Source organism: Amphiprion ocellaris, chromosome 23 (genome assembly GCF_022539595.1).
Source record: "Amphiprion ocellaris isolate individual 3 ecotype Okinawa chromosome 23, ASM2253959v1, whole genome shotgun sequence".
In the NCBI taxonomy this organism is placed as follows: Eukaryota; Metazoa; Chordata; class Actinopteri; family Pomacentridae; genus Amphiprion; species Amphiprion ocellaris.
Window position 1 is genome coordinate 23,734,120 of NC_072788.1, and position 23,652 is coordinate 23,757,771.

General features: G+C 37.0%; 1 long non-coding RNA gene across 1 annotated transcript; it reads right to left on the reverse strand.

Annotated features, from left to right (window-relative positions):
* Positions 1-16,003: 16,003 nt before the first annotated feature.
* Positions 16,004-23,295, reverse strand: LOC129348136 (uncharacterized). The gene is made up of 2 exons (XR_008600594.1): positions 22,689-23,295; positions 16,004-18,241 (listed from the first exon to the last, which is right to left on the reverse strand). It is a non-coding gene; the product is annotated as an uncharacterized LOC129348136 (long non-coding RNA).
* Positions 23,296-23,652: the final 357 nt, after the last annotated feature.

Sequence of the window (23,652 nt, forward strand, 5' to 3'; positions counted from 1 at the left end):
TCAGAAAATGTGCCTTTAATCCAAACAACCTAATCTAGGATTCATAAAGTCTATAAACACACATGTACTAGTGACTTTTATCTTGTAACACTCTGACTTTATACCACTATACAGGGGGTCCTCGGTTTACGACGTCCTCGACCTACGAAGTCAGTTATGTTTACAGGCAGGTCCTCGGTTTATGACGTACAGAATTTCATCGTCACGTTGGAACTGGTTACGTGGAACTACTTGGCCAGCGGAGCGGATGAATATGTCGTTATGCACCAAGCAGAGCAGACGAATACACGCTATGTTTACATTCACCAGCTGTACGCCACATTGGCTTGTGCTACATTCACTAACTTTTTGCCCTTCATTATGGCTCACAAGCATAAATCAGACTCGTCTGATGGCAGTGCTTCAAAGAAAAGAAAAGCCGTCTCCATGGAAGTGAAATTAGATATAATAAAACCCTCGAAAAAGGGCGAAACACCGACAAACATCTACCAGTTGCTTGACCTAAGTCGCACAACGATCATCAGCGATAAAAAGTGGATACTGGAACACGTGAAAGGATCTGCTCTATGAAATCAACTGTGATTACAAAGCAGCGCAGTGGTCTCATTGTTGAGATGGAAAGATTATTAGTGCTCTGGCTGGAAGACCAACAGCATATCCCAGTGAGCCTTATATTGATATAGGAGAAGGCTAAACCTTTGTTTGCTTTTCCAAAGAACTGATCGATATCGTGATGCACATAATGGCTTGGTTTACTTTTTCGCCGGAGTTCCGACTTACAGAGAAAATCGACTTGCATCAGCCCGTAGGAATGAAACTCCGACGTAAGTCGAGGACCCCCTGTGTATTACTTTAAAAAATATGTTCTTCTTGTTTAGAATTCCAATGTTATTTTGGAGACCTCAGATGATTTCTTTGCCTTACTGCTGTCCTTATACTGATTTTTAAAAAGCAGAAAATTTCATCTCATACCTCGTTTCCAAAATTTTCCAGAGGAATCAAGTCCTCTGGCTCCAGCTGTGAAGGAAGGAGGGAATCCAGGCTCTCTGTATTCAGTGTTGACCTCCCCTGAGAGAAAACAGTCGAATATATAAGCGACACTAGTAGAAATTTAAAGTCTGAAACACAGATTTAAGCAGCTGAAGCCGATATATCCTCAGTAACTTCACGTAGCCATTAAATTAGCACCATCTGCACCAGTTATTCTGCTTTTAATCTCATGTGCAATATTTTATTGTCATGTCTAATTGTATTTTACTATTTCAGAATCATTGGTGGTATGAATTCTTACTTTAAACCGCTTGAAATGAGTGTTTTTACATTATTGCATTTGTAATTTTACCTAAATAAAGGATCTGAGCCGGTTCCACAACACAACAAAGCAACAAAACAGAGAGAAAACTTTTATCCCTTCCTACCTCGTGTTCCAGGGAGTCCAGGAAGTCGACGTTCAGGATTGACTCCACCTGGTGGAAAGAAACAGAACAAAACACAATAAAACATGCTGCAAACATACTTTAATTAGCTTTTATATTTCAAATAGCTTGGGGAAAAAGAACTGAGAAGGGAAAGAAAGGTAAAATGTAGTAAAAATGTGAATAAATGTACCTTAAATACTTGAGAACCTGAGATTGTTATTTGACGTTCAATACACTAAATGCCAAGTAGAAGTTTTGTCTTTGCTGATCTACTTTTGTATATTTTCCTGTCATGCTTTTGTTAATAATTATTATATTAAGTGCTCAGTGTGAATGAATAAATAAAGAGGAATAAAATGGAAATATGCCACAGGAAGAAAGAAACCAGAATTAGAAGTCAACCAAAACAAAAACATGGAGAATATTTTGAAGTTAAAAGAAAAGTGTAAGTTTAATGAAATCAACAAAATAAAGTGCTAATTAGATAAACAAATCTGATTTATGGTGGGTTTTATGAAGAAGCAAATTTATGAAAATTCTCCTTTCGCTTTCTTATTCAGTTTCATAATCCTTAAAAAAAGAACAACTAAGAATTGAGAAAGAAAACAAAATCATCTTTGGACACCTTAAAGCTCTTCTTTACTACAGTATTTCAGTAATTATGCTCATAAACTGTTGGTTAAATCGAGCTGAAAACGGCAAAATTCACATTGTCATGACTATGAAAGCAACCATGATGGAACTTTTTTTTTTTTTTTTTTTTTTTTACTATTTTTACCCTGAAAACCAGTTTTAGCTTCAGGTTTACATACGTTTCTGACAAAGTCTTTGTCGCTGCACATCTCATCCATATACTCCAGAAACGACTCGTTTGTTATCTCCAAATCTCCAGACTCCTCGGGTTCTTTGGCCTCCACATTTTCTTGGATCTGAGTGAGGAACAAACAGGAAGTTGACGGTGCACTAGCTTTACAGAACAAATTTAAAAGAATGATTAATGATTCTACTGTAAGTTTAGGTGTTTGTTTAAGGATTTATAGGTTAATTATCACAAGGTGCATGATGATTTTGGATGGAATCTCTTTCTGAGTGACGTTAGACCCATAATATTTTGAGTTTTTCTAAGTTTTACATGTTCATATAGAATTGGGCACCTCAGGACAGAGGGAGTCCATGATCGTCATGTATTCCTCAAAGGCCTTCTCAGCCAGCAGGTCTTCATCCAACAATGGTCCTGGACAAGCCTTTTTTCTTCGCTTGTTTGTACATTTTTCTTGTCGTTTTACTTCGACAGGTGTAACATTAGTCTGCTGGTGTCCTGTAAAGGGAGATGGAGAGCTTTAAAAAAGACAACAATAACTTCCTCTACAGTTTTCTTTAAAGAAAAATGGGTGTAAATTCCTGTCAAGAGTCTGAAAATGCAACTAAATGTGGATGTTTTGCAGGTTTTTGGTCATAAATCCAAGCTGGATAATCTGATGTTGAAGTATTAAAGTTTTTGATATCATTTATGAGCCAAAATCCTCATTTAGTTGCCGTTTTAGATAAACTCTTGATTTCTGACCTTCTGTCTTCTCTTGCCTCCATGATGTTGGTGTTAGATTTAATGGCTGGCTGTATTGTTGAGACGTTCTTCTCCAGATCCTGTGAAGAAGTCAGACACAATCAGGATTAAATTATAAAACCTCCAGTGTTAGTAAATGTGATGTTACCTGCTGTATACAGAGCTGTGAAAAAGTATTTGCCCCCCTACAAAGATAACCCAAGAAAACACAAAATGCAGTTTATAAATGATGATTTCATTTATTGAAGGAAAAATACTGTCCAGTCCATCTTGTCCGATGTGAAAAAGTAATTGCCCCCTTCACTATCAATCTACCAAATGACCAAATTCATTCATCAATTGGGTTCAATTTCTCCATCCACACTCCCATATGATTACTGCCAGGCTTGTTGAACCTAAACATCACTAAATAGAACCTGTCTTCATTGTGAAGTAGCTAAAGGCTCTGAAAAAGCAGCACATGATGCCACGTTCTAAAGAGATTCAAGAACAGATGAGGAACAAAGTTATTGACATTCATCAGTCTGGAGGGTTCCAAAGCCATTGCTGAGGCTCTGGGACTCCAGAGAACCACAGTGAGAGACATTATCCACAAATGGAGAAACATGGAACAGTGGAGAACCTTCCCAGGAGTGGACCAACCACCAACATTTCTCCAAGAGCATCGACATCTAATCCAGGAGGTCACAGAAGAACCCAGAGGAACATCTAAAGATCTGCAGACCTCACTGGCCTCAGTTAAGGTCCGTCTGCATGATTTCACAATAAGGAAGACTTTGGGAGGAAATGGATCCATGAGAGAGTTGGAAGGATCAAACCACTACTGACCAAAAAGAACATAAACGTTTGTCTGGTTTTTACAAAAAAAAAAAAAATTTGAATGAGCGCCAAGACTTTTGGGATAATATCCTGTGGACTGATGAGTCAAAGGTGGAACTTTCTGGAAGACATGGGTCTGTTCCATCTGGTATGAAGCTAATACTGCATTCCACAAGAAGAACATGATACCAGCAGTGAAACATGGTGGTGGTAGTGTGATGGTTGGAGGACCTGGACAACTTGTCATCACTGATGGAGCCATGAATTCTGCTCTCTATCAGTAAATCCTCCTGGAGAACATCCACCATCAGTTCATGACCTAAAGCTCAACACTAATGGTTTATGCAGCAAGACAAAGACCCAAAGACCACAAGCAAGTCCACCTCTGAGTGGCTCAGAAAGAACTAAATGAAGGTTCTGGAGTCAAAGTCTGGACTTGAATCTAATTGAGATTCTGTGATAAGACCTTAAGAGGACAGTTCATGATCTAAAACCATCTAATGTGACTGAATTCAAACTATTCTACAGAGAAGAGTGGAGCAGAATTCCTCCATGGTGATGGAAAAGACTGATCACAAGCTGGAACAAACAGTTAACTGCAGTTGTTGCTGCCAAAGCAGTTATTAGGTTCAGGGGGGCAATTACTTTTTCACAGGGTAGTATAGGTTTGTGGGTTATCTTTTTCTATTTTTCAACAAATATAAATGTTAGTTTGATGATCTGGAACATTTAAGTGTGAGAAATATGCAAAATAGAAGATTTCTGTACTTCTTCTCAGTATTGTATAGATATACAGTATATATATACAGTATATATAGATAGATAGATAGATAGATAGATAGATAGATAGATAGATAGATAGATAGATAGATAGATAGATAGATAGATAGATAGATAGATAGATAGATAGATAGATAGATAGATAGATAGATAGATAGATAGATAGATAGATAGATAGATAGATAGGATATGTCCCTTACAGGTCTGTGCTGCTGCTCTGATGAACAGGAACCATCTGTGGTGGACATAGGCACCACCACTGAGGATGATTTGGTTCTTCTAGTCTGAACTGGAACTCTGCTGGGCTGCTGATGGGAACCAGCAAACAGGGGCTGAAGGCAAACCCGGAATTAAGTGAAGGGGAGGTGGAGCTCATCCTGACGGGGACTTGGGGAGGAAAGGGGCTACATAAGAGCTTTGGTAAAAGAGGAGTAAACCCAGTCTGAGGTGATGAACTCTGGAGAGGAGAAGGACAAACAGCTGGGAGGAACCTCAGGCTGAACGGACTCTCCAGACCTCGGATGTGATCAGGCTGAACTGTCCTCACGAACATTTCTGTCAGAGGTTTCAGTGATTCCTCAGTCTTTTCCCAATAACCCAAAGGACCAGACAGTTGGGACGGTTTGTGGTCTTCCTGTGTAACGGATCTATGAAGAGGCTGGAGGTAACGTGCGGAAAGACCAGGACCAGGACCAGGACCAGGACCGGTTCCTGCCTCAGCGTGGTCGTCTCTGTTGTCTAGTCGCATTTCAGGTTTCGAAGTCATTTGTGGATCCATCTGTGATCTCAGCACATCTTCCACTGGTAACTGTCAGAGAAATATGAGAGAATTTTAAATTTAGCAGGTTAACTGGACACCTTTTAAAATGGGTCTGAATATTTCATATTACTGGACTTTCCCATCCATTCGTGAGATTTTCTGTTTAAATCCAGCTACTCTCATGGATATTTAAGGAACATTTCATGCTTGAGAGGTTCCTGAAGAACCTTTAGTTCAGAGAAGAGGCTGCTGGAGGAACCTTTATTACCTGAAAGAGGTTCTGAGATGAACATTGACATTTTACACCTGCATTAACATTTTACTGTAATTGTGTAAATCACAATATTTCAACTTATCATAATGGAATAACATGGCTGACAGGATTTTAATTCTTTATTTTAGCCCATTATGACATGATGATATAATATTTATTAAAACTATACACTCTAATGCTACTATTACTATTACCTCTATTATTATTATTATTATTATTATTATTATTATTATTATTATTATTATTAATAATAATAATAATAATAATAATAATAATAATAATAATAATAAACATATAATAATAATGATGATGATGATAACAATAACAATAATAATGATAACAATTATTACTTTTATCATCACTATTTTTATTATTATTATGCTATTATTATTATATTAGTAACATTATTATTGCTAACATTATTATTACTAATAATAATGTTTATTATTAAATATGTATTATTATTATTATTATTATTATTATTATAGTAACATTATTGTTATTATTATAGTAACATTATTGTTATTAATAATATTTATTACTATTATTATTTTATTATTATTATTATTATTATTATTATTATTATTATTATTATTATTATTATTATTATTATTATTCATAACCAAAATGTTCCTCCATAGTGACAATGATGACGTTTCCTTGAGTCTCTATTTCTCAGTCCGTCCACTGAGCAAAAACACAAAAGCAGAGTAAACATGGTTTTCTTGTCTGATTTAGAAAAGCTACAAATCTCATTTCTGTTATTAAAGTTTACAAATAAGTTTTATTTTAGCTGTGGACGATATTCTCAGCGGTTGCTTTTAAGGACGACGATCAAATAGTTTAAAAATCAATGCATAGAACTGAATAAATCATCACATGCTGCTTTTATGATTCTGTTTCCATGAACTGATAGGGAAACTCCAGGCCAGAAATACAAAGATTCTCTTTTATCTATCCAGAAAAACTAAATATGTGTTTATGAAGTCTTCAGCCTGGAGCTTAGCTGCAGGAATCATTCAGTATTTATTGACTCGGTCTTTTAAAAAAAATGGAGTAAACGAGCAGAGAAGATATTAGAATGTCTGGGATTTTTCAGAAATAAATAATATAAATTAATGTTTTCCTTTATTTATGAAAAGAGAAATGAGCAATTTTCTTGTGTGTGTCGGACTCTGAAATGTTGAATTAGCAGCACTTCCTGTATCACTTTTAGCTGTCATTCCTCTTAAATAAAATCTTTTAATTGTTCTTATTGTTAATTCTTGTCCTTTTAGCATTTTAGAAAAGTGTCTCATACAGTCATATATTTGTATTTTGCTGCTATTTGTTGTTTTACAACAAACATTGTGGGTTTCAAATAAAAAATGACTGAATAAATGAATAAATGTGCAATTTCAAATAACAGAATGACTTTATATGGATTAGACTGAACCTACAAGCTTCTGTTGTCTCTGGTTTATTTAATGTATCGTGTTTTTTGAATCATTTGTATAAAATGAATAATTTAATGGTTCACTTCCATTAAATTACTGTTTGTATTAAAACCAGGCAGACAAGTTGTAAAGTCGACATGCTTTAAAACATAGCTATATTATGGTGATCTTCTGGGAAAGTTTCTGATTTATCATCATCAAAAAAGGTGATGAATATTTTTATTTTTCCTCTTTTTGCTTCTTAAATGAATGTTTTAGCTATCAGAGCAAGCAATAGCAGTAATGCTCGTTGTAATTTAGATGTAATAGATGTCATTGGCCTACCTTTCTTGCTGGAGATGATCAGTGTAATGGTGTGCTCTAGTTCAGTTCAAATCAAAATAAACTGTCTTCAACTTTAAGAATTCTCACATGTAAACATTCCAAACTTTATAAAATGTCAAGAATTAAAACTGTTTTAGATATTGTGTTTTTTAGAACATGTAGCTGCCGTATTTGATGGTTTTTGGGTCCGTGTATTTATCTGGCAATTGGATTTTCCGGTCTGAAACGTTCATTGAAAAACAAAAAACGAGTGGTTATTTGATATTCGTTTTAAAATACAAAAAATAAAATTGAAATACAAGGCGTTTTTCCTTTTCATGATCATAAACGGAAATACGAAATTTTAAAAATGCTTTGATTTTTATTTTATATTTAGAATAACAAAAAATAAAATCAGTAAGAGACAGAAACGAAAAAAGGTCTTTTTTTTTTTTTTTTCATTTTCTGAGACCGGAAGTGGTCATCAGCAAGCGTGGAGCCAAACGACAAGATTCTCAGAGGGCGGAGCCAGAGAGCAGTGATTGGTCAGACCATAGCTAGCGTATCTATGTATCTATCTCTATATCTATGGTCGGCACGTCTGGTAGCATCTCTGGCTGCTGTTGACCTTGTTTTCGGAGTAAAACACGGTAAGAAGATAAATACTTCTAACCAGTTGCGTTGTTTTGTTGTACGTTAAGTCAGCGACTTGTGAAGAGTTGTGTTTTGTTGTGTTTGAGCAGTTGGTCTGTACGCGTTAGCTAGCTAAGCGGCTAAGTTAGCTAGCGGGCTAATTAACACAGGTGGCTAACTTACCGCTGAACACCTGTGTTAGTTGCTGCTGCAGCTGTCCTCATTATTAGAAGGAACTTCTCAACCTGTATTTCTCTGCTGTGTATTTTAGCTTTTAAAAAAGTTATTTTACTTTAAGGTTAACTGAAACCCGTTGAGCTGCACTGAAGTTTAGCATTCAGCTGGTTTGAATTAAACCGAGCTTAACATTGCGCAACATTACCTCTGAATCTCCATAATTTCATTAAATTCCTTCTCTCTTCTACTGCTCAAGTTCAATCCAGTATATAAAGTGACATTAATAGTGAATAAACTAACAACCAGCCATTGTATTTATTTATTATTGCATGTATTTGTAGTAAAACATGAGATGAAACATCCTACTTTTGGATCTGGAACTGCACAAGCCGTTCATTTTCAGTCACCTGACGAGTTAAACTCCGCTCTTTATGTGAGGTTGAAGCAGAAAGTCTGAGTTAACAAAGAAAGTTGTTTATAATTTGCGATACCTGTTATCTCTGACTGAGGCTTTTGTTTTTGTTGAGCTGATTTACACGTAGAAACTTTGTTCAGGAAAATTTCTCAGTAGCTCAGAGGACAGGCTGCTTTTTACACAACCTTGTAAGAGAATGTCTGTCAATGCTTTCAGCAGAATTTAGAAACTCAACACTTCCTAAACAGATATTTTGAGGCTGTGAGGTTGATCGTTTGAAAGTCTATCAGTGTGTTTGTTTGTGGTCTTTCTGTTTCTAGGTGGAAGCTGAATTAGTGAGGATGACTCCTGCTCCTGTCATCTCTAAGCTCCTCCCACATCTTTACCTGCACATGAGGAAAATCACTCCTGTAGAATGCAGGTATGTTTGTCATTATTATAAAAAGATGTTGCCTGGTGACCTGTCAGAAACCCATTATACAGAGTCAGCCAAAATAATGTTTACACACATCAGGAAAAGAAAAACTTGAATAAATATTTCAATACCAAATTCATTCAGACATCATGAGATTAATAAAAGTTATCTTTGGCCTCTACAATTACAAGAGGTGCTCAAAGTGGAGGCCACTGGCTTCCAGACATTTCTGTTGTGTTGTAGACGTCACTTGTTGATGCTCCATTCATGAGGGTAGCGCCATCTGTTGGGAAAACATCGTACAACAGGACACAGAGTTATCGTGATTTGATCAAACTTAGAAAGAGGAATCTATATGTATAGAAGTACTTATACAAATGAAATATTTATAAAAATTTTTCTTTTCCTGATGTGTGTCTACATTGTTTAGGCTGATTCTGACTCTGAACTTAATGAGAACAAAACTGTCATTAATTGTTGCTCTGAAAGCTTCTTCAGTGAAATCCAGCTGGTGTTCTGCTTTGAAACAAACTGCTGTTGAGGTCTGTGTTTTTAGGTTTAGCCCCACAGTTTCTGAATGAACTGATAGTTTGTTTTTCCTGATCAATGTGGACGTTATAATTGATGGTAACATTTACTGATCATATAATCAGCATGACAATATAACAGTAGAACGTTCTGACCACCTGACTAATACTGTGTTGGTCCCTTTATGCTGCTAAAACTCCTCTGACCCAGTGGTTCATCAGAACCTCTGGGGATCCTGTGGATTCTGTGGATCCTGTGGGTTGCAGGGTGGGTCCTACCTAGACCAGGCTGATCCTGGACCATCCCACAGATGCTCCATCAGATGTGGATGTGGGGAGTGTGGAACCCAGGTGAACAGCTTAGCTCTGTCGTGTTCCTCAGACCACTCCTGAGCAGTTTTAGTTTGTCCTGCTGAGGGTGGCAGCTGGCATCAAGGACTGCTGTTGCCATGGAGACTAGGGGGTTGTTTGTCCTGCAGTGTTTAGGTGGTGGTACATGTCAAACATCCACATGAATGTCAAGGTTTCCCAGCAGAACGTTGCATTAGAACAAGATGATGGATGTTGTTCTCTTCAGCTGTCAGTGGTCAGAATGTTGTGGCTGATTGGTGGATCTGTCTGCCTTTACTCTGACATCCAGAGTTCTACAAAAGTGTAGAATGTGTGCAGTGCAGAAGAGATTTACTTTATTGGATGCAGTTTTAGTGGTTCCATCAGAGAAAATCATATCCATATACAGATTTTTATTAATTCCAGGGCTGGTTCAGTAAACATTATAATAATAACTACATCAGATAATTCTTTGTCGCAGCTGGAATTTTGCAGACTGAGAGATGGTTGAGAAGGTTTCAGTTCTTGTTTTAGCAAAATATGTTCTAATAGAAGATCTTTATTGTCATTGTACATGAAATTATCTGCAAACCAGCAAAGTGCTTCAGTCTGAGGTATCTAAAAATAAATAAGAAAAATGCTTCTAAAGCCAATAATAAACAGAATATTTTGAGAGAATATTCTAAAAAGGAAAGAAAAGCTCCATTCTTGACTGAGAGCCAGAGAGCAGTGATTGGTCAGACCATAGCTAGCGTATCTATGTATCTATCTCTATATCTATGGTCGGCACGTCTGGTAGCATCTCTGACTGCTGTTGATCTTGTTTTCGGAGTAAAACACGGTAAGAAGATAAATACTTCTAACCAGTTGCGTTGTTTTGTTGTACGTTAAGTCAGCGACTTGTGAAGAGTTGTGTTTTGTCGTGTTTGAGCAGTTGTTACGGACCGTTAGCTAGCTAAGCGGCTAAGTTAGCTAGCGGGCTAATTAACACAGGTGGCTAACTTACCGCTGAACACCTGTGTTAGTTGCTGCAGCAGCTGTCCTCATTATTAGAAGGGACTTCTCAACCTGTATTTCTCTGCTGTGTATTTTAGCTTTTAAAAAAGTTATTTTACTTTAAGGTTCACTGAAACCCGTTGAGCTGCACTGAAGTTTAACATTCAGCTGGTTTGAATTAAACTGAGCTTAACATTGCGCAACATTACCTCTCTGAATCTCCATAATTTCATTAAATTCCTTTTCTCTTCCACTGCTCAAGTTCGATCCAGTATATAAAGTGACATTAATAGTGAATGAACTAACAACGAGCCATTGTATTTATTTATTATTGCATGTATTTGTAGTAAAATATGAGTTGAAACATCCTACTTTTGGATCTAGAACTGCACAAGCCGTTCATTTTCAGTCACCTGACGAGTTAAACTCCCCTTTTTATGTGAGGTTGAAGCAGAAAGTCTGAGTTAACCAAGAAAGTTGTTTATAATTTGCGATACCTGTTATCTCTGACTGAGGCTTTAGTTTTTGTTGAGCCGATTTACATGTTGAAACTTTGTTCAGGAAGATTTCTCAGTAGCTCAGAGGACAGGCTGCTTTTTATACAACCTTGTAAGAGAATGTCTGTCAATGCTTTCAGCAGAATTTAGAAACACAACACTTCCTAAACAGATATTTTGAGGCTGTGAGGTTGAACGTTTGAGAGTCTATCAGTGTGTTTGTTTATGGTCTTTCTGTTTCTAGGTGGAAGCTGAATTAGTGAGGATGACTCCTGCTCCTGTCATCTCTAAGCTCCTCACACATCTTTACCTGCACATGAGGAAAATCACTCCTGTAGAATGCAGGTATGTTTGTCATTATTATAAAAAGATGTTGCCTGGTGACCTGTCAGAAACCCATCATACAGAGTCGGCCAAAATAATGTTTACACACATCAGGAAAAGAAAAACTTACATCAATATTTCAGTACCAAATTTATTCAGACATCATGAGATTAATAAAAGTTATCTTTGGCCTCTACAATTACAAGAGGTGCTCAAAGTGGTGGCCACTGGCTTCCAGACATTTCTGTTGTGTTGTAGACGTCACTTGTTGATGCTCCATTCATGAGGGTAGCGCCATCTGTTGGGAAAACATCGTACAACAGGACACAGAGTTATCGTGATTTGATCAAACTTAGAAAGAGGAATCTATATGTATAGAAGTACTTATACAAATGAAATATTTATAAAAGTTTTTCTTTTCCTGATGTGTGTCTACATTGTTTAGGCTGATTCTGACTCTGAACTTAGGTTTAGCCCCACAGTTTCTGAATGAACTGATGGTTGTTCTTTTTTTCCTGATCAATGTGGATGTTATAATTGATGGTAACATTTACTGATCATATAATCAGCATGACAATATAACAGTAGAACATTCTGACCACCTGACTAATACTGTGTTGGTCCCTTTATGCTGCTAAAACTCCTCTGACCCAGTGGTTCATCAGAACCTCTGGGGATCCTGTGGATTCTGTGGATCCTGTGGGTTGCAGGGTGGGTCCTACCTAGACCAGGCTGATCCTGGACCATCCCACAGATGCTCCATCAGATCTGGATGTGGGGAGTGTGGAACCCAGGTGAACAGCTTAGCTCTGTCGTGTTCCTCAGACCACTCCTGAGCAGTTTAATTTGTCCTGCTGAGGGTGACAGCTGGCATCAAGGACTGCTGTTGCCATGGAGACGAGGGGGTTGTTTGTCCTGCAGTGTTTAGGTGGTGGTACATGTCAAACATCCACATGAACGTCAAGGTTTCCCAGCAGTACGTTGCATTAGAACAAGATGATGGATGTTGTTCTCTTCAGCTGTCAGTGGTCAGAATGTTGTGGCTGATTGGTGGATCTGTCTGCCTTTACTCTGACATCCAGAGTTATACAAAAGTGTAGAATGTGTGCAGTGCAGAAGAGATTTACTTTATTGGATGCAGTTTTAGTGGTCCCATCAGAGAAAATCATATCCATATACAGATTTTTATTAATTCCAGGGTTGGTTCAGTAAAGATTATAATAATAACTACATCAGATAATTCTTTGACACAGTTGGAATTTTGAAGCCTGAGAGATGGTTGAGAAGGTTTGCAGTTCTTGTTTTAGCAAAATATGTTATAATAGAAGATCTTTATTGTCATTGTACATGAAATTATCTGCAAACCAGCAAAGTGTATCAGTCTGAGGTATCTAAAAATAAATAAGTAAAGAAAAATGCTTCTAAAGCCAATAATAAACAGAATATTTTGAGGGAATATTCTAAAAAGGAAAGAAAAGTTCCATTCTCACTCCTCTCAGGATAAACTGTCATTAAAATTGACTTTAAATTTAGCTTCAACACGAGACAAAAACATTTACCCTCATTACTGATATTGTCAAGTTTTAATAAAGTTCATGCTACTTTTCTAAAATGATGAAAGTGAATAAATTGTATTTCTGTGATCTGTGTTTGATTTCTGTCTTTTCTCCTGTCATCCAGATGTTCAGAGGGAGATGATGCCACATCTGGTCCAGCTGATGGAAGGTCTTGAAGTTCTCTGACTGGCCTGGACTGAAGATGGTCGTCTCACTGGATTTAAGGTTCAGATGCTCAGTAACAAACTCCACCAATGAGCCAACAGGGAAGCTTTAGGTTTATTAAATGTTGCTATGAAGGTTTCGCTGTTTTTCTTTGTGGATGCAATGTGCTCCAACTGAAACTTAAATTAGAACTTAGAAGTAAATCCTTCCATCTGAAAGGATTTAGTTGCATTAATAACCTCATAACATTCTAATTTTTATTCCAGTCTTGGTTGGAAATAGAATCTTTGTATTGATTCAGGTAAAAACTGAACTTCACAGCATGTTGGAGCAAAACAACCAGATGAAAACTGTGATGGTGTTGGATTGTCAGACTGTAATGTTGCAGCTCAAAGCAGCTTTTCTATCTCAGTTTATTCTGACATTCAGCTATGAATCAACACAGCAGATGGTGATCCATGCTGTGGAAGTCTCACATCTCCTGATTTAATGGAGCTGCTTTGCACTTTTTACAGTTTATTCACCAACACTTTATTTAATAAAAGTCCCATCTAGTTTTTATGAGGAATGTGATGTTTTAATTTCTCTGTGAATAACTGCAGTCTAATGCAACAGCTGGAGTTGTAACATCTGTCCTGATATTGATCATGAAGTATTGATCAGAATACTTATGGTCAGCAGTCATCCCTGAAGTTTTACATTAAAATCTTTACTTGTGTTGTGAACTTTGGTAAGAAGCAGAAACTTTAGTGTTGCCATGGATACATGAGTGTTAAATTCTGTCCATGTTTCCATTGTGGGAAATTCAGTCCAGCAGATGAGTTTGTTTTTACTGCCAGATACCATTCAGTCTGAGATATTAAGAATAAATAAATGTGCATAATGTGGAAATGAACAGATTCTATTTTTATTTATCCCTAAACTTGCTGCAGGTCAAGTTCCAGAGAATGTGGAGGAATTTAGTCTCACAATCACAGACAATAAATATTATCCGAAAGTCGGGTTATTGTTGTTTATCAGCACAATACAAAAAGATTAATGTTAGAAATATTCCAGTTAAGACTCTAGAATATCATGATTTATGTAAATTTACCTCAATAATATGAATGTTTAGGTTAAGATTGTACAGTGATATTTATTATGTAAGTTTAGCTGATTAAAGTTCATTATTTATTATTTAAATTTACATCATTATTATAATATTTAGGGTCAGACCCTACAGTATTGAGATTAAGAAATCAAATATTCTATAAAATGTAAATATACTGAACTAATTTGGATATATTTAAGTGAGACTCTACAATATTATTTGACACAAATCTATCTAAATCAACATTTTAATAATTTCCACGCCAAACATTTACTGGACTGATTTAAATATTAAAATCACTCCTTTCTAATCCTCTGCTGTACCTTCAAACCTGAGGCCTTAAATAGAAACACAAGTATCTGATTGAAGGAACGTCTGCAGAGTCCTGGTTCCAGAACATGATGATAGAATTATAGACAATCTTTAACAAAAGCTGCCTGAAAGTTTACAGGTTTTTGTGTTAGATTTCTTCAGTCATTTAATGAGCATTATCAGCAAAAATCAAGTATTCATTTGATGAACTTCATTTCCTAAAACATCCAGAATTGGAGCTCATATCTTTGGCAGCTGTAAAGTTTCTGCTCCTTCAAAGTTCACAACACAATGAATGAATTCCTAAAACACTCTCAATGCTGGAGAGCGTTTGTGATGCTGAAGCAGTGACCAGTTTTTCTGTTTCTTCTCTGGAGATGCACAATGAGGGACGTCTGCAGAGACTGAGAAAGAGTCTCACCACATCCTGACATGAGGAAAAAGACTTTATTGAAGACTACAATGAGAAAAACTATCAGACAGCAGACGGCTGCATTCAAGGTGAGCTCTGAACATTTGATCTGGAACAGGAATTCAATAACGGCAGCATGAGCTTCATTTCAGTCTGTAGCTGCTGAATTCATGGATGAATCATCTGGCACTAGAGAGGAAGACCATCAAACATCCACGTCAGCTGATGGAGGTCCAAGAGTCTCACCAAACAAACAACCTACAGAGTGAAGACCTCAAATCTGATTGGACGGCCTCCTATTGAGCCACGTGTGAACAAATGCCTCTAAGTTGATTTGTTTTCTAAAATAAATCTAGTTTGAGTCCTAATCTATACCTGTGTGTTTGCTTCTTTACACTGCTGTTAACAGTTTAGGCTGTTAGATTGTTCCAGATAAGACAAGTAAAAGATTCTTCAGAGCCGTTCTACCACGAGCCTGACAGGAAGAACTCCAACATCTACTGAATGTTCCTGTGGTTCCCTCAAGGCTACAGGAGGAGTCCTAAGAGGACGAGCCAGTCCACCTGATGGCGGCCAGTCGCTGCGGTTCAAAGCCAACACCGACTACGTGGACTTCTACTGGACCACATGGAGGCCTTCAAACCGGACCAACAAGTTCAGCGACTCCCCGACTCGTGGGTCTGAGGACGCCGCCGAGCCTCGGTCCAGCCGGCCTCCTGTCTGTGGGTGTTTGAGTGCTGAGAGGTTTGTGGATGCATGTGAACGTTCTGTGTTGAAACAGCAGCTTTGGACTCAGTAACGCCAGGAAAAACCAAGAGCTCCTTTATTTGTGACTTCCACTAAAAAAACTGAAGAAAATAAGTTTGCCAGGGTTCTGACTGATAACAGATTATTAAATAATGAAAATAATAGTTTAAATATTCCTTTAAACAATCCTTTTAGGTCTACATTTCCTTTACACTGACTTCTTGGTATATGTACAAGTATTTTAGGTGGAATATACCAATAAGCCCAATGTTCACGGGTTCTTCTGGGAATATACCATTAAACCAACCTTTTAGGTAAATGTTCCAGGATGTTGGGTAGAATATACCATCAGATCAACCTTTTAGGTCTACATTGGAAGATTTTAGAGTAGATTATTACTCCAAACCATCCTTTAGGTCTACATTTAAGGTGGAATACTCCTTTACACCAAGATTTTTTTGGTCTACATTGAAGGATTTTAGGTGGAATATTCCTTTGAACGAACTTTTTAAGTTTATGTTCAAGGATGTTGGGTGGAATATACCATGAGACCAACCTCCAAGGTCTACAGTAGTGAATTTTAGGTGGAATATACCATTAAACTCACCTTTTAGGTCTACATTGGAGGATTTTAGGTGGAATTTTCTTCCAAACCGTCTTTTAGTCTACATTTAAGGATGTTTAGGATGGTAGATTCTTCCAAACCAACTTCTCAGGTCTACATTTCAGGTGGAATATTCCTCCATACTAACTTTTTTGGTCTACATTGAAGGATTTTTTCTAAACCACCCTTTGGGGTCTATAGTTGAGGTTTTAGGTGGAATATTCCTTTTATCCAGCCCCTCAGGTCTCTTTGAGGATTCTGGATGGAATACTCGGTTAAACCAACATTTTAGGTGCATGTCCAAGGATTTTTGATGGAATGTTCCTTTAAGGTGGATGTGTGAGGACCTTGTAGGTGGAATACTTCCTGAAACCAACCTTTTAGGTCAACATTCAAAGATTTAAGGTGGAATATTCCTTTAAACCAACCTAAATTTCATGTTTTGATCATTATCAAGTGAGAAACCTCAATCCAGACTCCTCATAATGACGTTTGAGATTTATGCTGCTGTTATTTGTTTAGTCCAGACTAAATGACAGAAATCCACAACTGTAATTTTATTTCAGGACTCCTCTTTCAAATAAATATCCTCCTAACCCCCTGGAAACCAGCGTTTGTCCTGTTTTTATGTTGCTCCTCGGCGACCCTAGACAGCCGGGTCCTAATGTTTTTTGAGCAACACACCATAATATGACATTTTTACAATGATGGTTCTACTATGGAACCAGTTTGACATGTTCAGGTGTTCTTTGTGTGAAAACTCAGAGATTTCAGGGATCAGAAGGTGGTTTTCAACTTTCTTTGTTAACTTTCTGCTTCAACTTTAAACTAAATTTCCTTGACTAACCCAGCCCTCTGGACTTCCAGTAAGCTGTGTTCCTATTGGCTGTCCAGGTGGCTGCTTGGTGTTATCAGGAACACCTGAGCAGCTTGGTGTTATCAGGAACACCTGAGCAGCTCAGTGTCTTCCTGCTTTATTTAGCTGCAGACAAACATTTCCTCTGTTTCTCTTCACCACTGAACCGGGTTTGGCTCCATTGCTTTAGTTTGTTCTTTAGGCGTTGGTTTGCAGCTTCCAGCAGTAAAATCATCTTTAATGTGTTTCTTGGTGTGTTTTAGGGCTTTGTACTGGATAGTTGTCTTGGTAAATGTGGTTCTTTAGCCACAGTTAGCACATGGTGCTGATGTGTGCAGTGATTAGTGGATTTGCTGCAGCTGAGTTGTGTCTTTATCTTGGCTGTAGTGAGTCTTTAGAGGTTTTTGGTCAGACACATTCTGTATTCTTGTTTGAGAACCAGCGTTGGTTGTCCAGAAGGTAAGAGTTCCTGTCCTGATTCTCTGTTCTCAGAGGTTCTCTGGTAGGCTGCAGGAGACTTTAGCCTTTGGGTTGCGCTAGTTTGGTTTTTGTATGGTTTCATTTGGACGACTATCTTGAGGCCCCTCCATGTGGTTTAGTGAGGTTTTCTGGAACAGTTCTACAAAGCAACCTGCAGCAGAAGAGACTTTGAGAGTTTTTAGGAAGTTCTGGAGACCAGACTTTAGAGCAGCAGAAACATTTATCAGCAGTTTGAGCAGGAGAAGGTGAGCTTCAGAGTAGAAATGAGGAGAAGGAAACCTTCTTGACCTGTGTGGTGAGGTCCTGTACCAAGAGTTTGAGCAGGTTGTGAAGAGTCTGTAGTTCTTTGGTCTGAAAGCACAAGAAGAGTCGACTCATTAAAGGAGAAAACAGGAGATATTGTTGGTTCTTCTGTCACTCTGCAGTTTCCTTAGACTGAATATCAAGTTTATATTTTAAATGATTTCCCATGTGAGCCCAAGAAGACTTCAATAAACACTCTCCATCCCCTGAACACAACACATTTTATTACCATGTTAAATCTTTTTTTTTATGTTTTTGAGTTTTAATCATAGTTTTAGCATACTTTTTTCTTTGCTTGTTTAGTTTTGTAATCTGTGTGAAAGATGCTAAACAAATAAAGTTGAATTGATAAACTGAATAATTGACTAACTCGTGATTGTGACAACAGAAGTATTTTCATTGTGATTTAAGGGTTTGTTTCATTTCTAAGGTTGAGGTTAAAATCTTGACAGAAAAAAAGATTAAAGAAATAAACTACATTTAAAAAAAGCAATTAAATCAAAGGGAAAAAAACATTTAATACAACAAAACAACAAAAAAGAAAATTAAACATTAAATACAATTAAATTATATTAAACAGACAAAATATTTAATTAAATAATTAAACAGAAGATACAAAACATGTAAATATGAAATTAATTTTTAAACAAAAAAAATGAAACATTAAAGATGAAATATTTTAGATAATTAAACATTTAAAAAATACAATTAAACAAGAAGAATATTAAACATTTTTTTAAAAATACAAAACATTAAATTAGATTATTAAACCTTTAAAAAGACAAAACACTGAATTAAAAAATTAAATGTTTAACTAGAAAATTAAATCTTAAAGACAATAAAACTTAAAATAAGAAACAGAAAATACAATGAAGCATTTAAAAAGAAAATTAAACATTAAAAGGAGGTAAAACATTTAAAAAGAAAAACCTTAAAGATTTAATTGAAAAATTAAACACTGGAAAAGAAAAGGACATTTTTCAAACAAGCCGATAAAACATTTGAAAAAACAACAAACATTAAAAAGACAAAACATTTGGAAATCAAATCAGACATTAGAAAAGAATAAAAGATGAGAAAAGAGCAAAACTAAACATTTAAGAAGAATCAAACTAAATACAAAACATTTGAAAAGACACCAGTTAGACTTTAGAAGATCAAATCAAACAGAAGAGACAATAAAATGATCAAAAAGAGCAAAAACAGATAAAGTTCTTAAAGCGTTTTCTAGTCTGAAATGAAAACATCAAGTTGTTTCTTCAAACATTTCCCCTTTCTATGTTCTTGGTTTGATTGTGGACAGATTTACTAAGAACTCATTTCAGAAAACTGCTTTCCAGATAAAGTCTAATAGTAGTTGAAGGCATCGATCAAACTAATGTTACCTTCTGATCTCCACAAACTTTACTGTTCAGTGAAGAGAATCAAAGTTTGTTAAGGATTTCTAAAAAACCCACAGGTGAAGGTCTGCGAAGAACTCAGATGGATGATCTAAATGTGAAATCAAGACTCATGGTCACAAGTTTTAAGGCTTCTGTTAACCAGAAAGTTCAAACTAACAGAGAAGTACTGAGAAACTTTTAAAATTTCAGTCCTCAGACTGTCTGAAGGTTCAAACTAACAGAGAACTACCCAGAAACTTTAAGGTTTTCAGTCCTCAGACTGTCTGAAGGTTCAAACTAACAGAGAACTACTCAAGAACTTTAAGGTTTTCAGTCCTCAGACTGTCTGAAGGTTCAAACTAACAGAGAACTACTGTGGGACTTAGAAAATTTCAGCCCTCAGACTGTGTGAAAGCTCAGGTCCTGAGGACTCGGGAGGTGTGGAGGCTTTGGAAAGTCTTGGAACTGAGGGTTCAACCCTCCAGAACAAAGGCTGAAGCCCAACCTCCTGAGAAAAACGGTCGAGTCGAGACTCGAGTTAAAAAAAAACTCGAAAACGACAAAAAATAGATGATAAATGCGCAAAAAAAAGTAAAATTAGTATCTGAGCGAGTAGCTCAGGAGGATAAGAAGAGGACTACCAAGTGGAAGGTCGCAGGTTCAAGACCTGCCACCGGCACTTTTCTTTGTCTTTGTCAGAATTTTGATAATAATTTAAGAAGTGTCTGGTCTTGAACCAGCGACCTGCAGCTCCATAGGCAAATCCTTAACTCACTGAGCTACAGATCAGATACAAAGAAATAAATTCGTCGTCCCTTTGGCATCGTAGTTCCTCAAGTGACCACGTGGGCGGAACCAAGGCGGAGTCTGGGTGGAGTCAGGGCGGAGAGTAGGCAGGGAGGTGGGTGGCGGCCTCCCCCCTCTACTCCCCCACCACCCACCACACCTTCCCCCGCCAGACGAGTTCTTCGAGTCTCCACGAGTTCTTCGAGTCTCCACAGGTTTTCCCGAGTTTCTGGAGTTTCGACCAGGTCGGAGGCAGAACAAGTTGTCATGAAGAGGTGTTGAAGTCAGCCAGGATGGACTGACTTTTTACAGCGACTAGAATGAAGACCACTAGAAGAGCAGGTCTTTAACCACCATCCATAAAATCCATGGAGTCGCTCCAGAGAAGTGAAGGAAGGTCAACTTTTATCAACCTCCATCCACATGTTCAACTTGATATCTTTGAGATTTTTAGCACCACAAACCTTTAGTATCACACTTTATTATCATTTATTAGGACTTTAATGGAATCCACCAGCAGATATAGTTTTTGTTGATAAACTTTATTCTTGTCATCGTGGGACTGCAGTATTTAAAACTGTTCCTTCTATTTGACCTCATGTTTATTAGTTTTAGTGGAGAAAATTATTTTAATTGTCCATTAGTCTCTTAAAAACCAAAAAATAAATTGGATTAGTCAAGAGGTTTAAATTTCTTACTTTGTCATATTTTAAATATGTTTTATATATTAATATAAAAATAAAGCATTTTGAGACAATTTGACCTGTAATTGGCGTTATATAAATAAAATAGAATTAAAATTGTATGTATCTTGTAATGTTGGAGTAATTCAGCCATATATGTTGGAAAACACATTTTCTTTGACCATTAATCTGTTGATTGTTTTCTCCACTAATTCATTTCTTGTTTGGTTTATAAAATGTCAAACCCAAATATATTCAGTTTACTGACATAAAAACCAAAAAGATTTACATTCATGATGCAGGAATCAGGCAGTTTTTCACTTTTTATCTTAGTTTAGTCAGAAAGATAGTTGATAATGTGGGAATTGTTGCAGCTTGTGAGCCGTAAAAGGTTTTAATCTTTGGGGCCGAGTGTCAGAAAACATTTAGAAACCAACATCAACAAAAACACTCAACAAAGATTTGAACATCATTAAAGGGAAATCCAACGTTTGCATGACAATGTCTAATTAAAGGACATTTATTTCCAACGTAAATGTGTGATATTCATCCTCTGGAGCTTTCTCTTCACATCGTCTTCCACCTGGACTGGTTTGGTCGGGAGCATGTGCAACAAACATTTGAAAACTGCACTTTAACATCAATGAATGACACTGAAGTTTAATCTCTACATAAATGAGACTGAGTCTGGATGTGCTGCTCTGTCATTAACTCCTAAGTTTAGGGAAAGTTCAAACAAAAGAGGACAGTTCAGATAAGACTTGAGAATGAGCTTATTTTGAACAAACATCTCAGACTTTCTGAGCTTCAGCACCTCTAGCAAGATATTTTAACAACAAGCAACTCAAGAGATCCACAAGTTGGAGAGAGTTAGCTTTAGCTGAGCCAAAGAACATGTGGGACGCTAACCTAGCAAACATTTCAGACTTTTCTCTGTGAATTCTGAGAAATAATTTCCTATTTAATGACAGAGCTACACATCTTAACTCAGTCTCATTAAAACAGACTCTGATTCAGTGTCATCCATCCATATTAAAGTGCAGTTACCCAAAATGTTTGCTGCATGAGCTCCAACAAAACCTGTCCAGGTAGAAGGCCACTTTGACAAACAGGAAGTGGAAGATTCCAAGCAGATTTATAGAAGGGGGAAACGGACTGTACTAAGTGTGGTCCAGTATAGAGGGGTGTTTTGTGGGTTTTTAAGGCTGATAATGATTATTAGTGAGACATTTGGAGTAGATATTCATTTGCAGTAAATGAAAGTAATTAAAATCTTGGAGTTAAACTTAGAAGAACACAAACTCTAACAGAAAACTTTGTTGATACGTTTTTGTTTTGTTTACAGATGTTAAGTTAAAGGAGTTTTATTCGTGACGTATAACCAATCAAATCACTCCAGAAGACAGAGCGACCACAGGTAGATAAAGGTTCAGAGCCAAAGTAGCGCCATTTTTAAATGTATTTATTACCGTAAATCAGTAAAAAATAAAATACTGATAATCAGTAAATCAGTCAGTCCACAATTACTACAATTCTACAATGTATGTCTCTTTCCTTTGACTTGTTATTTGTACAATATATGATGTATATGATGGTGTTTTTTCATAGCAAAGGCTCTACTATGATGTTTTCTAAGAGACATACCATGCTACTCTGGTTGTTCTGGCTCTGGGCTGCTGCACTCCTCCTCTGTTGTTTTCTGGATTGTACTCAGCTGCATGCCTTCGTCCATCCGGCCTCCATTGACTCGTCCCGCCTGCCGTCTCTGGAGCTGAAGCTGGACTGGAACAGACCAAAGTACAGTCCAATCACGATGCCAGCTGCCTCTCAAAAGGCTCCTTCATCTGGCAGGTGGCAGCATTTCTTCTGAGGGGAAGCTGAGCTGGTCCAGCAGAACTTTGGAGATGTGTTCCAGTGGTTGGTGGATGTGTGGGGAGATAGAGAGGGACCTTTGAATTGTTCACAAAGGAAAACAGGGAACACATTGGTAGTTTTAGTTTAGGATGCTACTGCTGTTTTTGGGTTTTAAGAGGTGAACAGGAAGAGTTTTTTTTCCTATTGATTATCTTTTACTTTGTTCCTGGTTGGAATGCCCATCAATGTCAACATGAAGTTCACTTTTAGTTCTGTTTATTTATTTTTATTTTACTAACACCCATTTGTTTTTAACCCCCTCACATGTTGTGTTGTTGTAAACTTACTCTTTCAAATAAATACGTGTCTGACCCTCTGGAAACCAGCGTTTGGACTGTTTTTGTGTTGCTCCTCACCTACTTCAGACAGCTGGGACAGAACAACGTTTTGTGGACTAAAGGCTTTTCTATGACGTTTTTAGAGCGACATGCTATACTATGACGTTCTTAGAGCTACATGCTAAACTGACGTTTTTAGAGCGAAATACTATACTATGACGTTTGTAGAGCGACATGTTATACTATGACGTTCTTAGAGCTACATGCTAAACTATGACGTTTGTAGAGCGACATGCAATACTGTGACAATTTTAAAGAGACATGCTTCAACATGTTGTAAAAACATGCCATATGATGAAATAATGTAAAGGAGGCCATGAAAAACCCTCCAGAAAGGTTTTCTTTGAAAAAAAAAA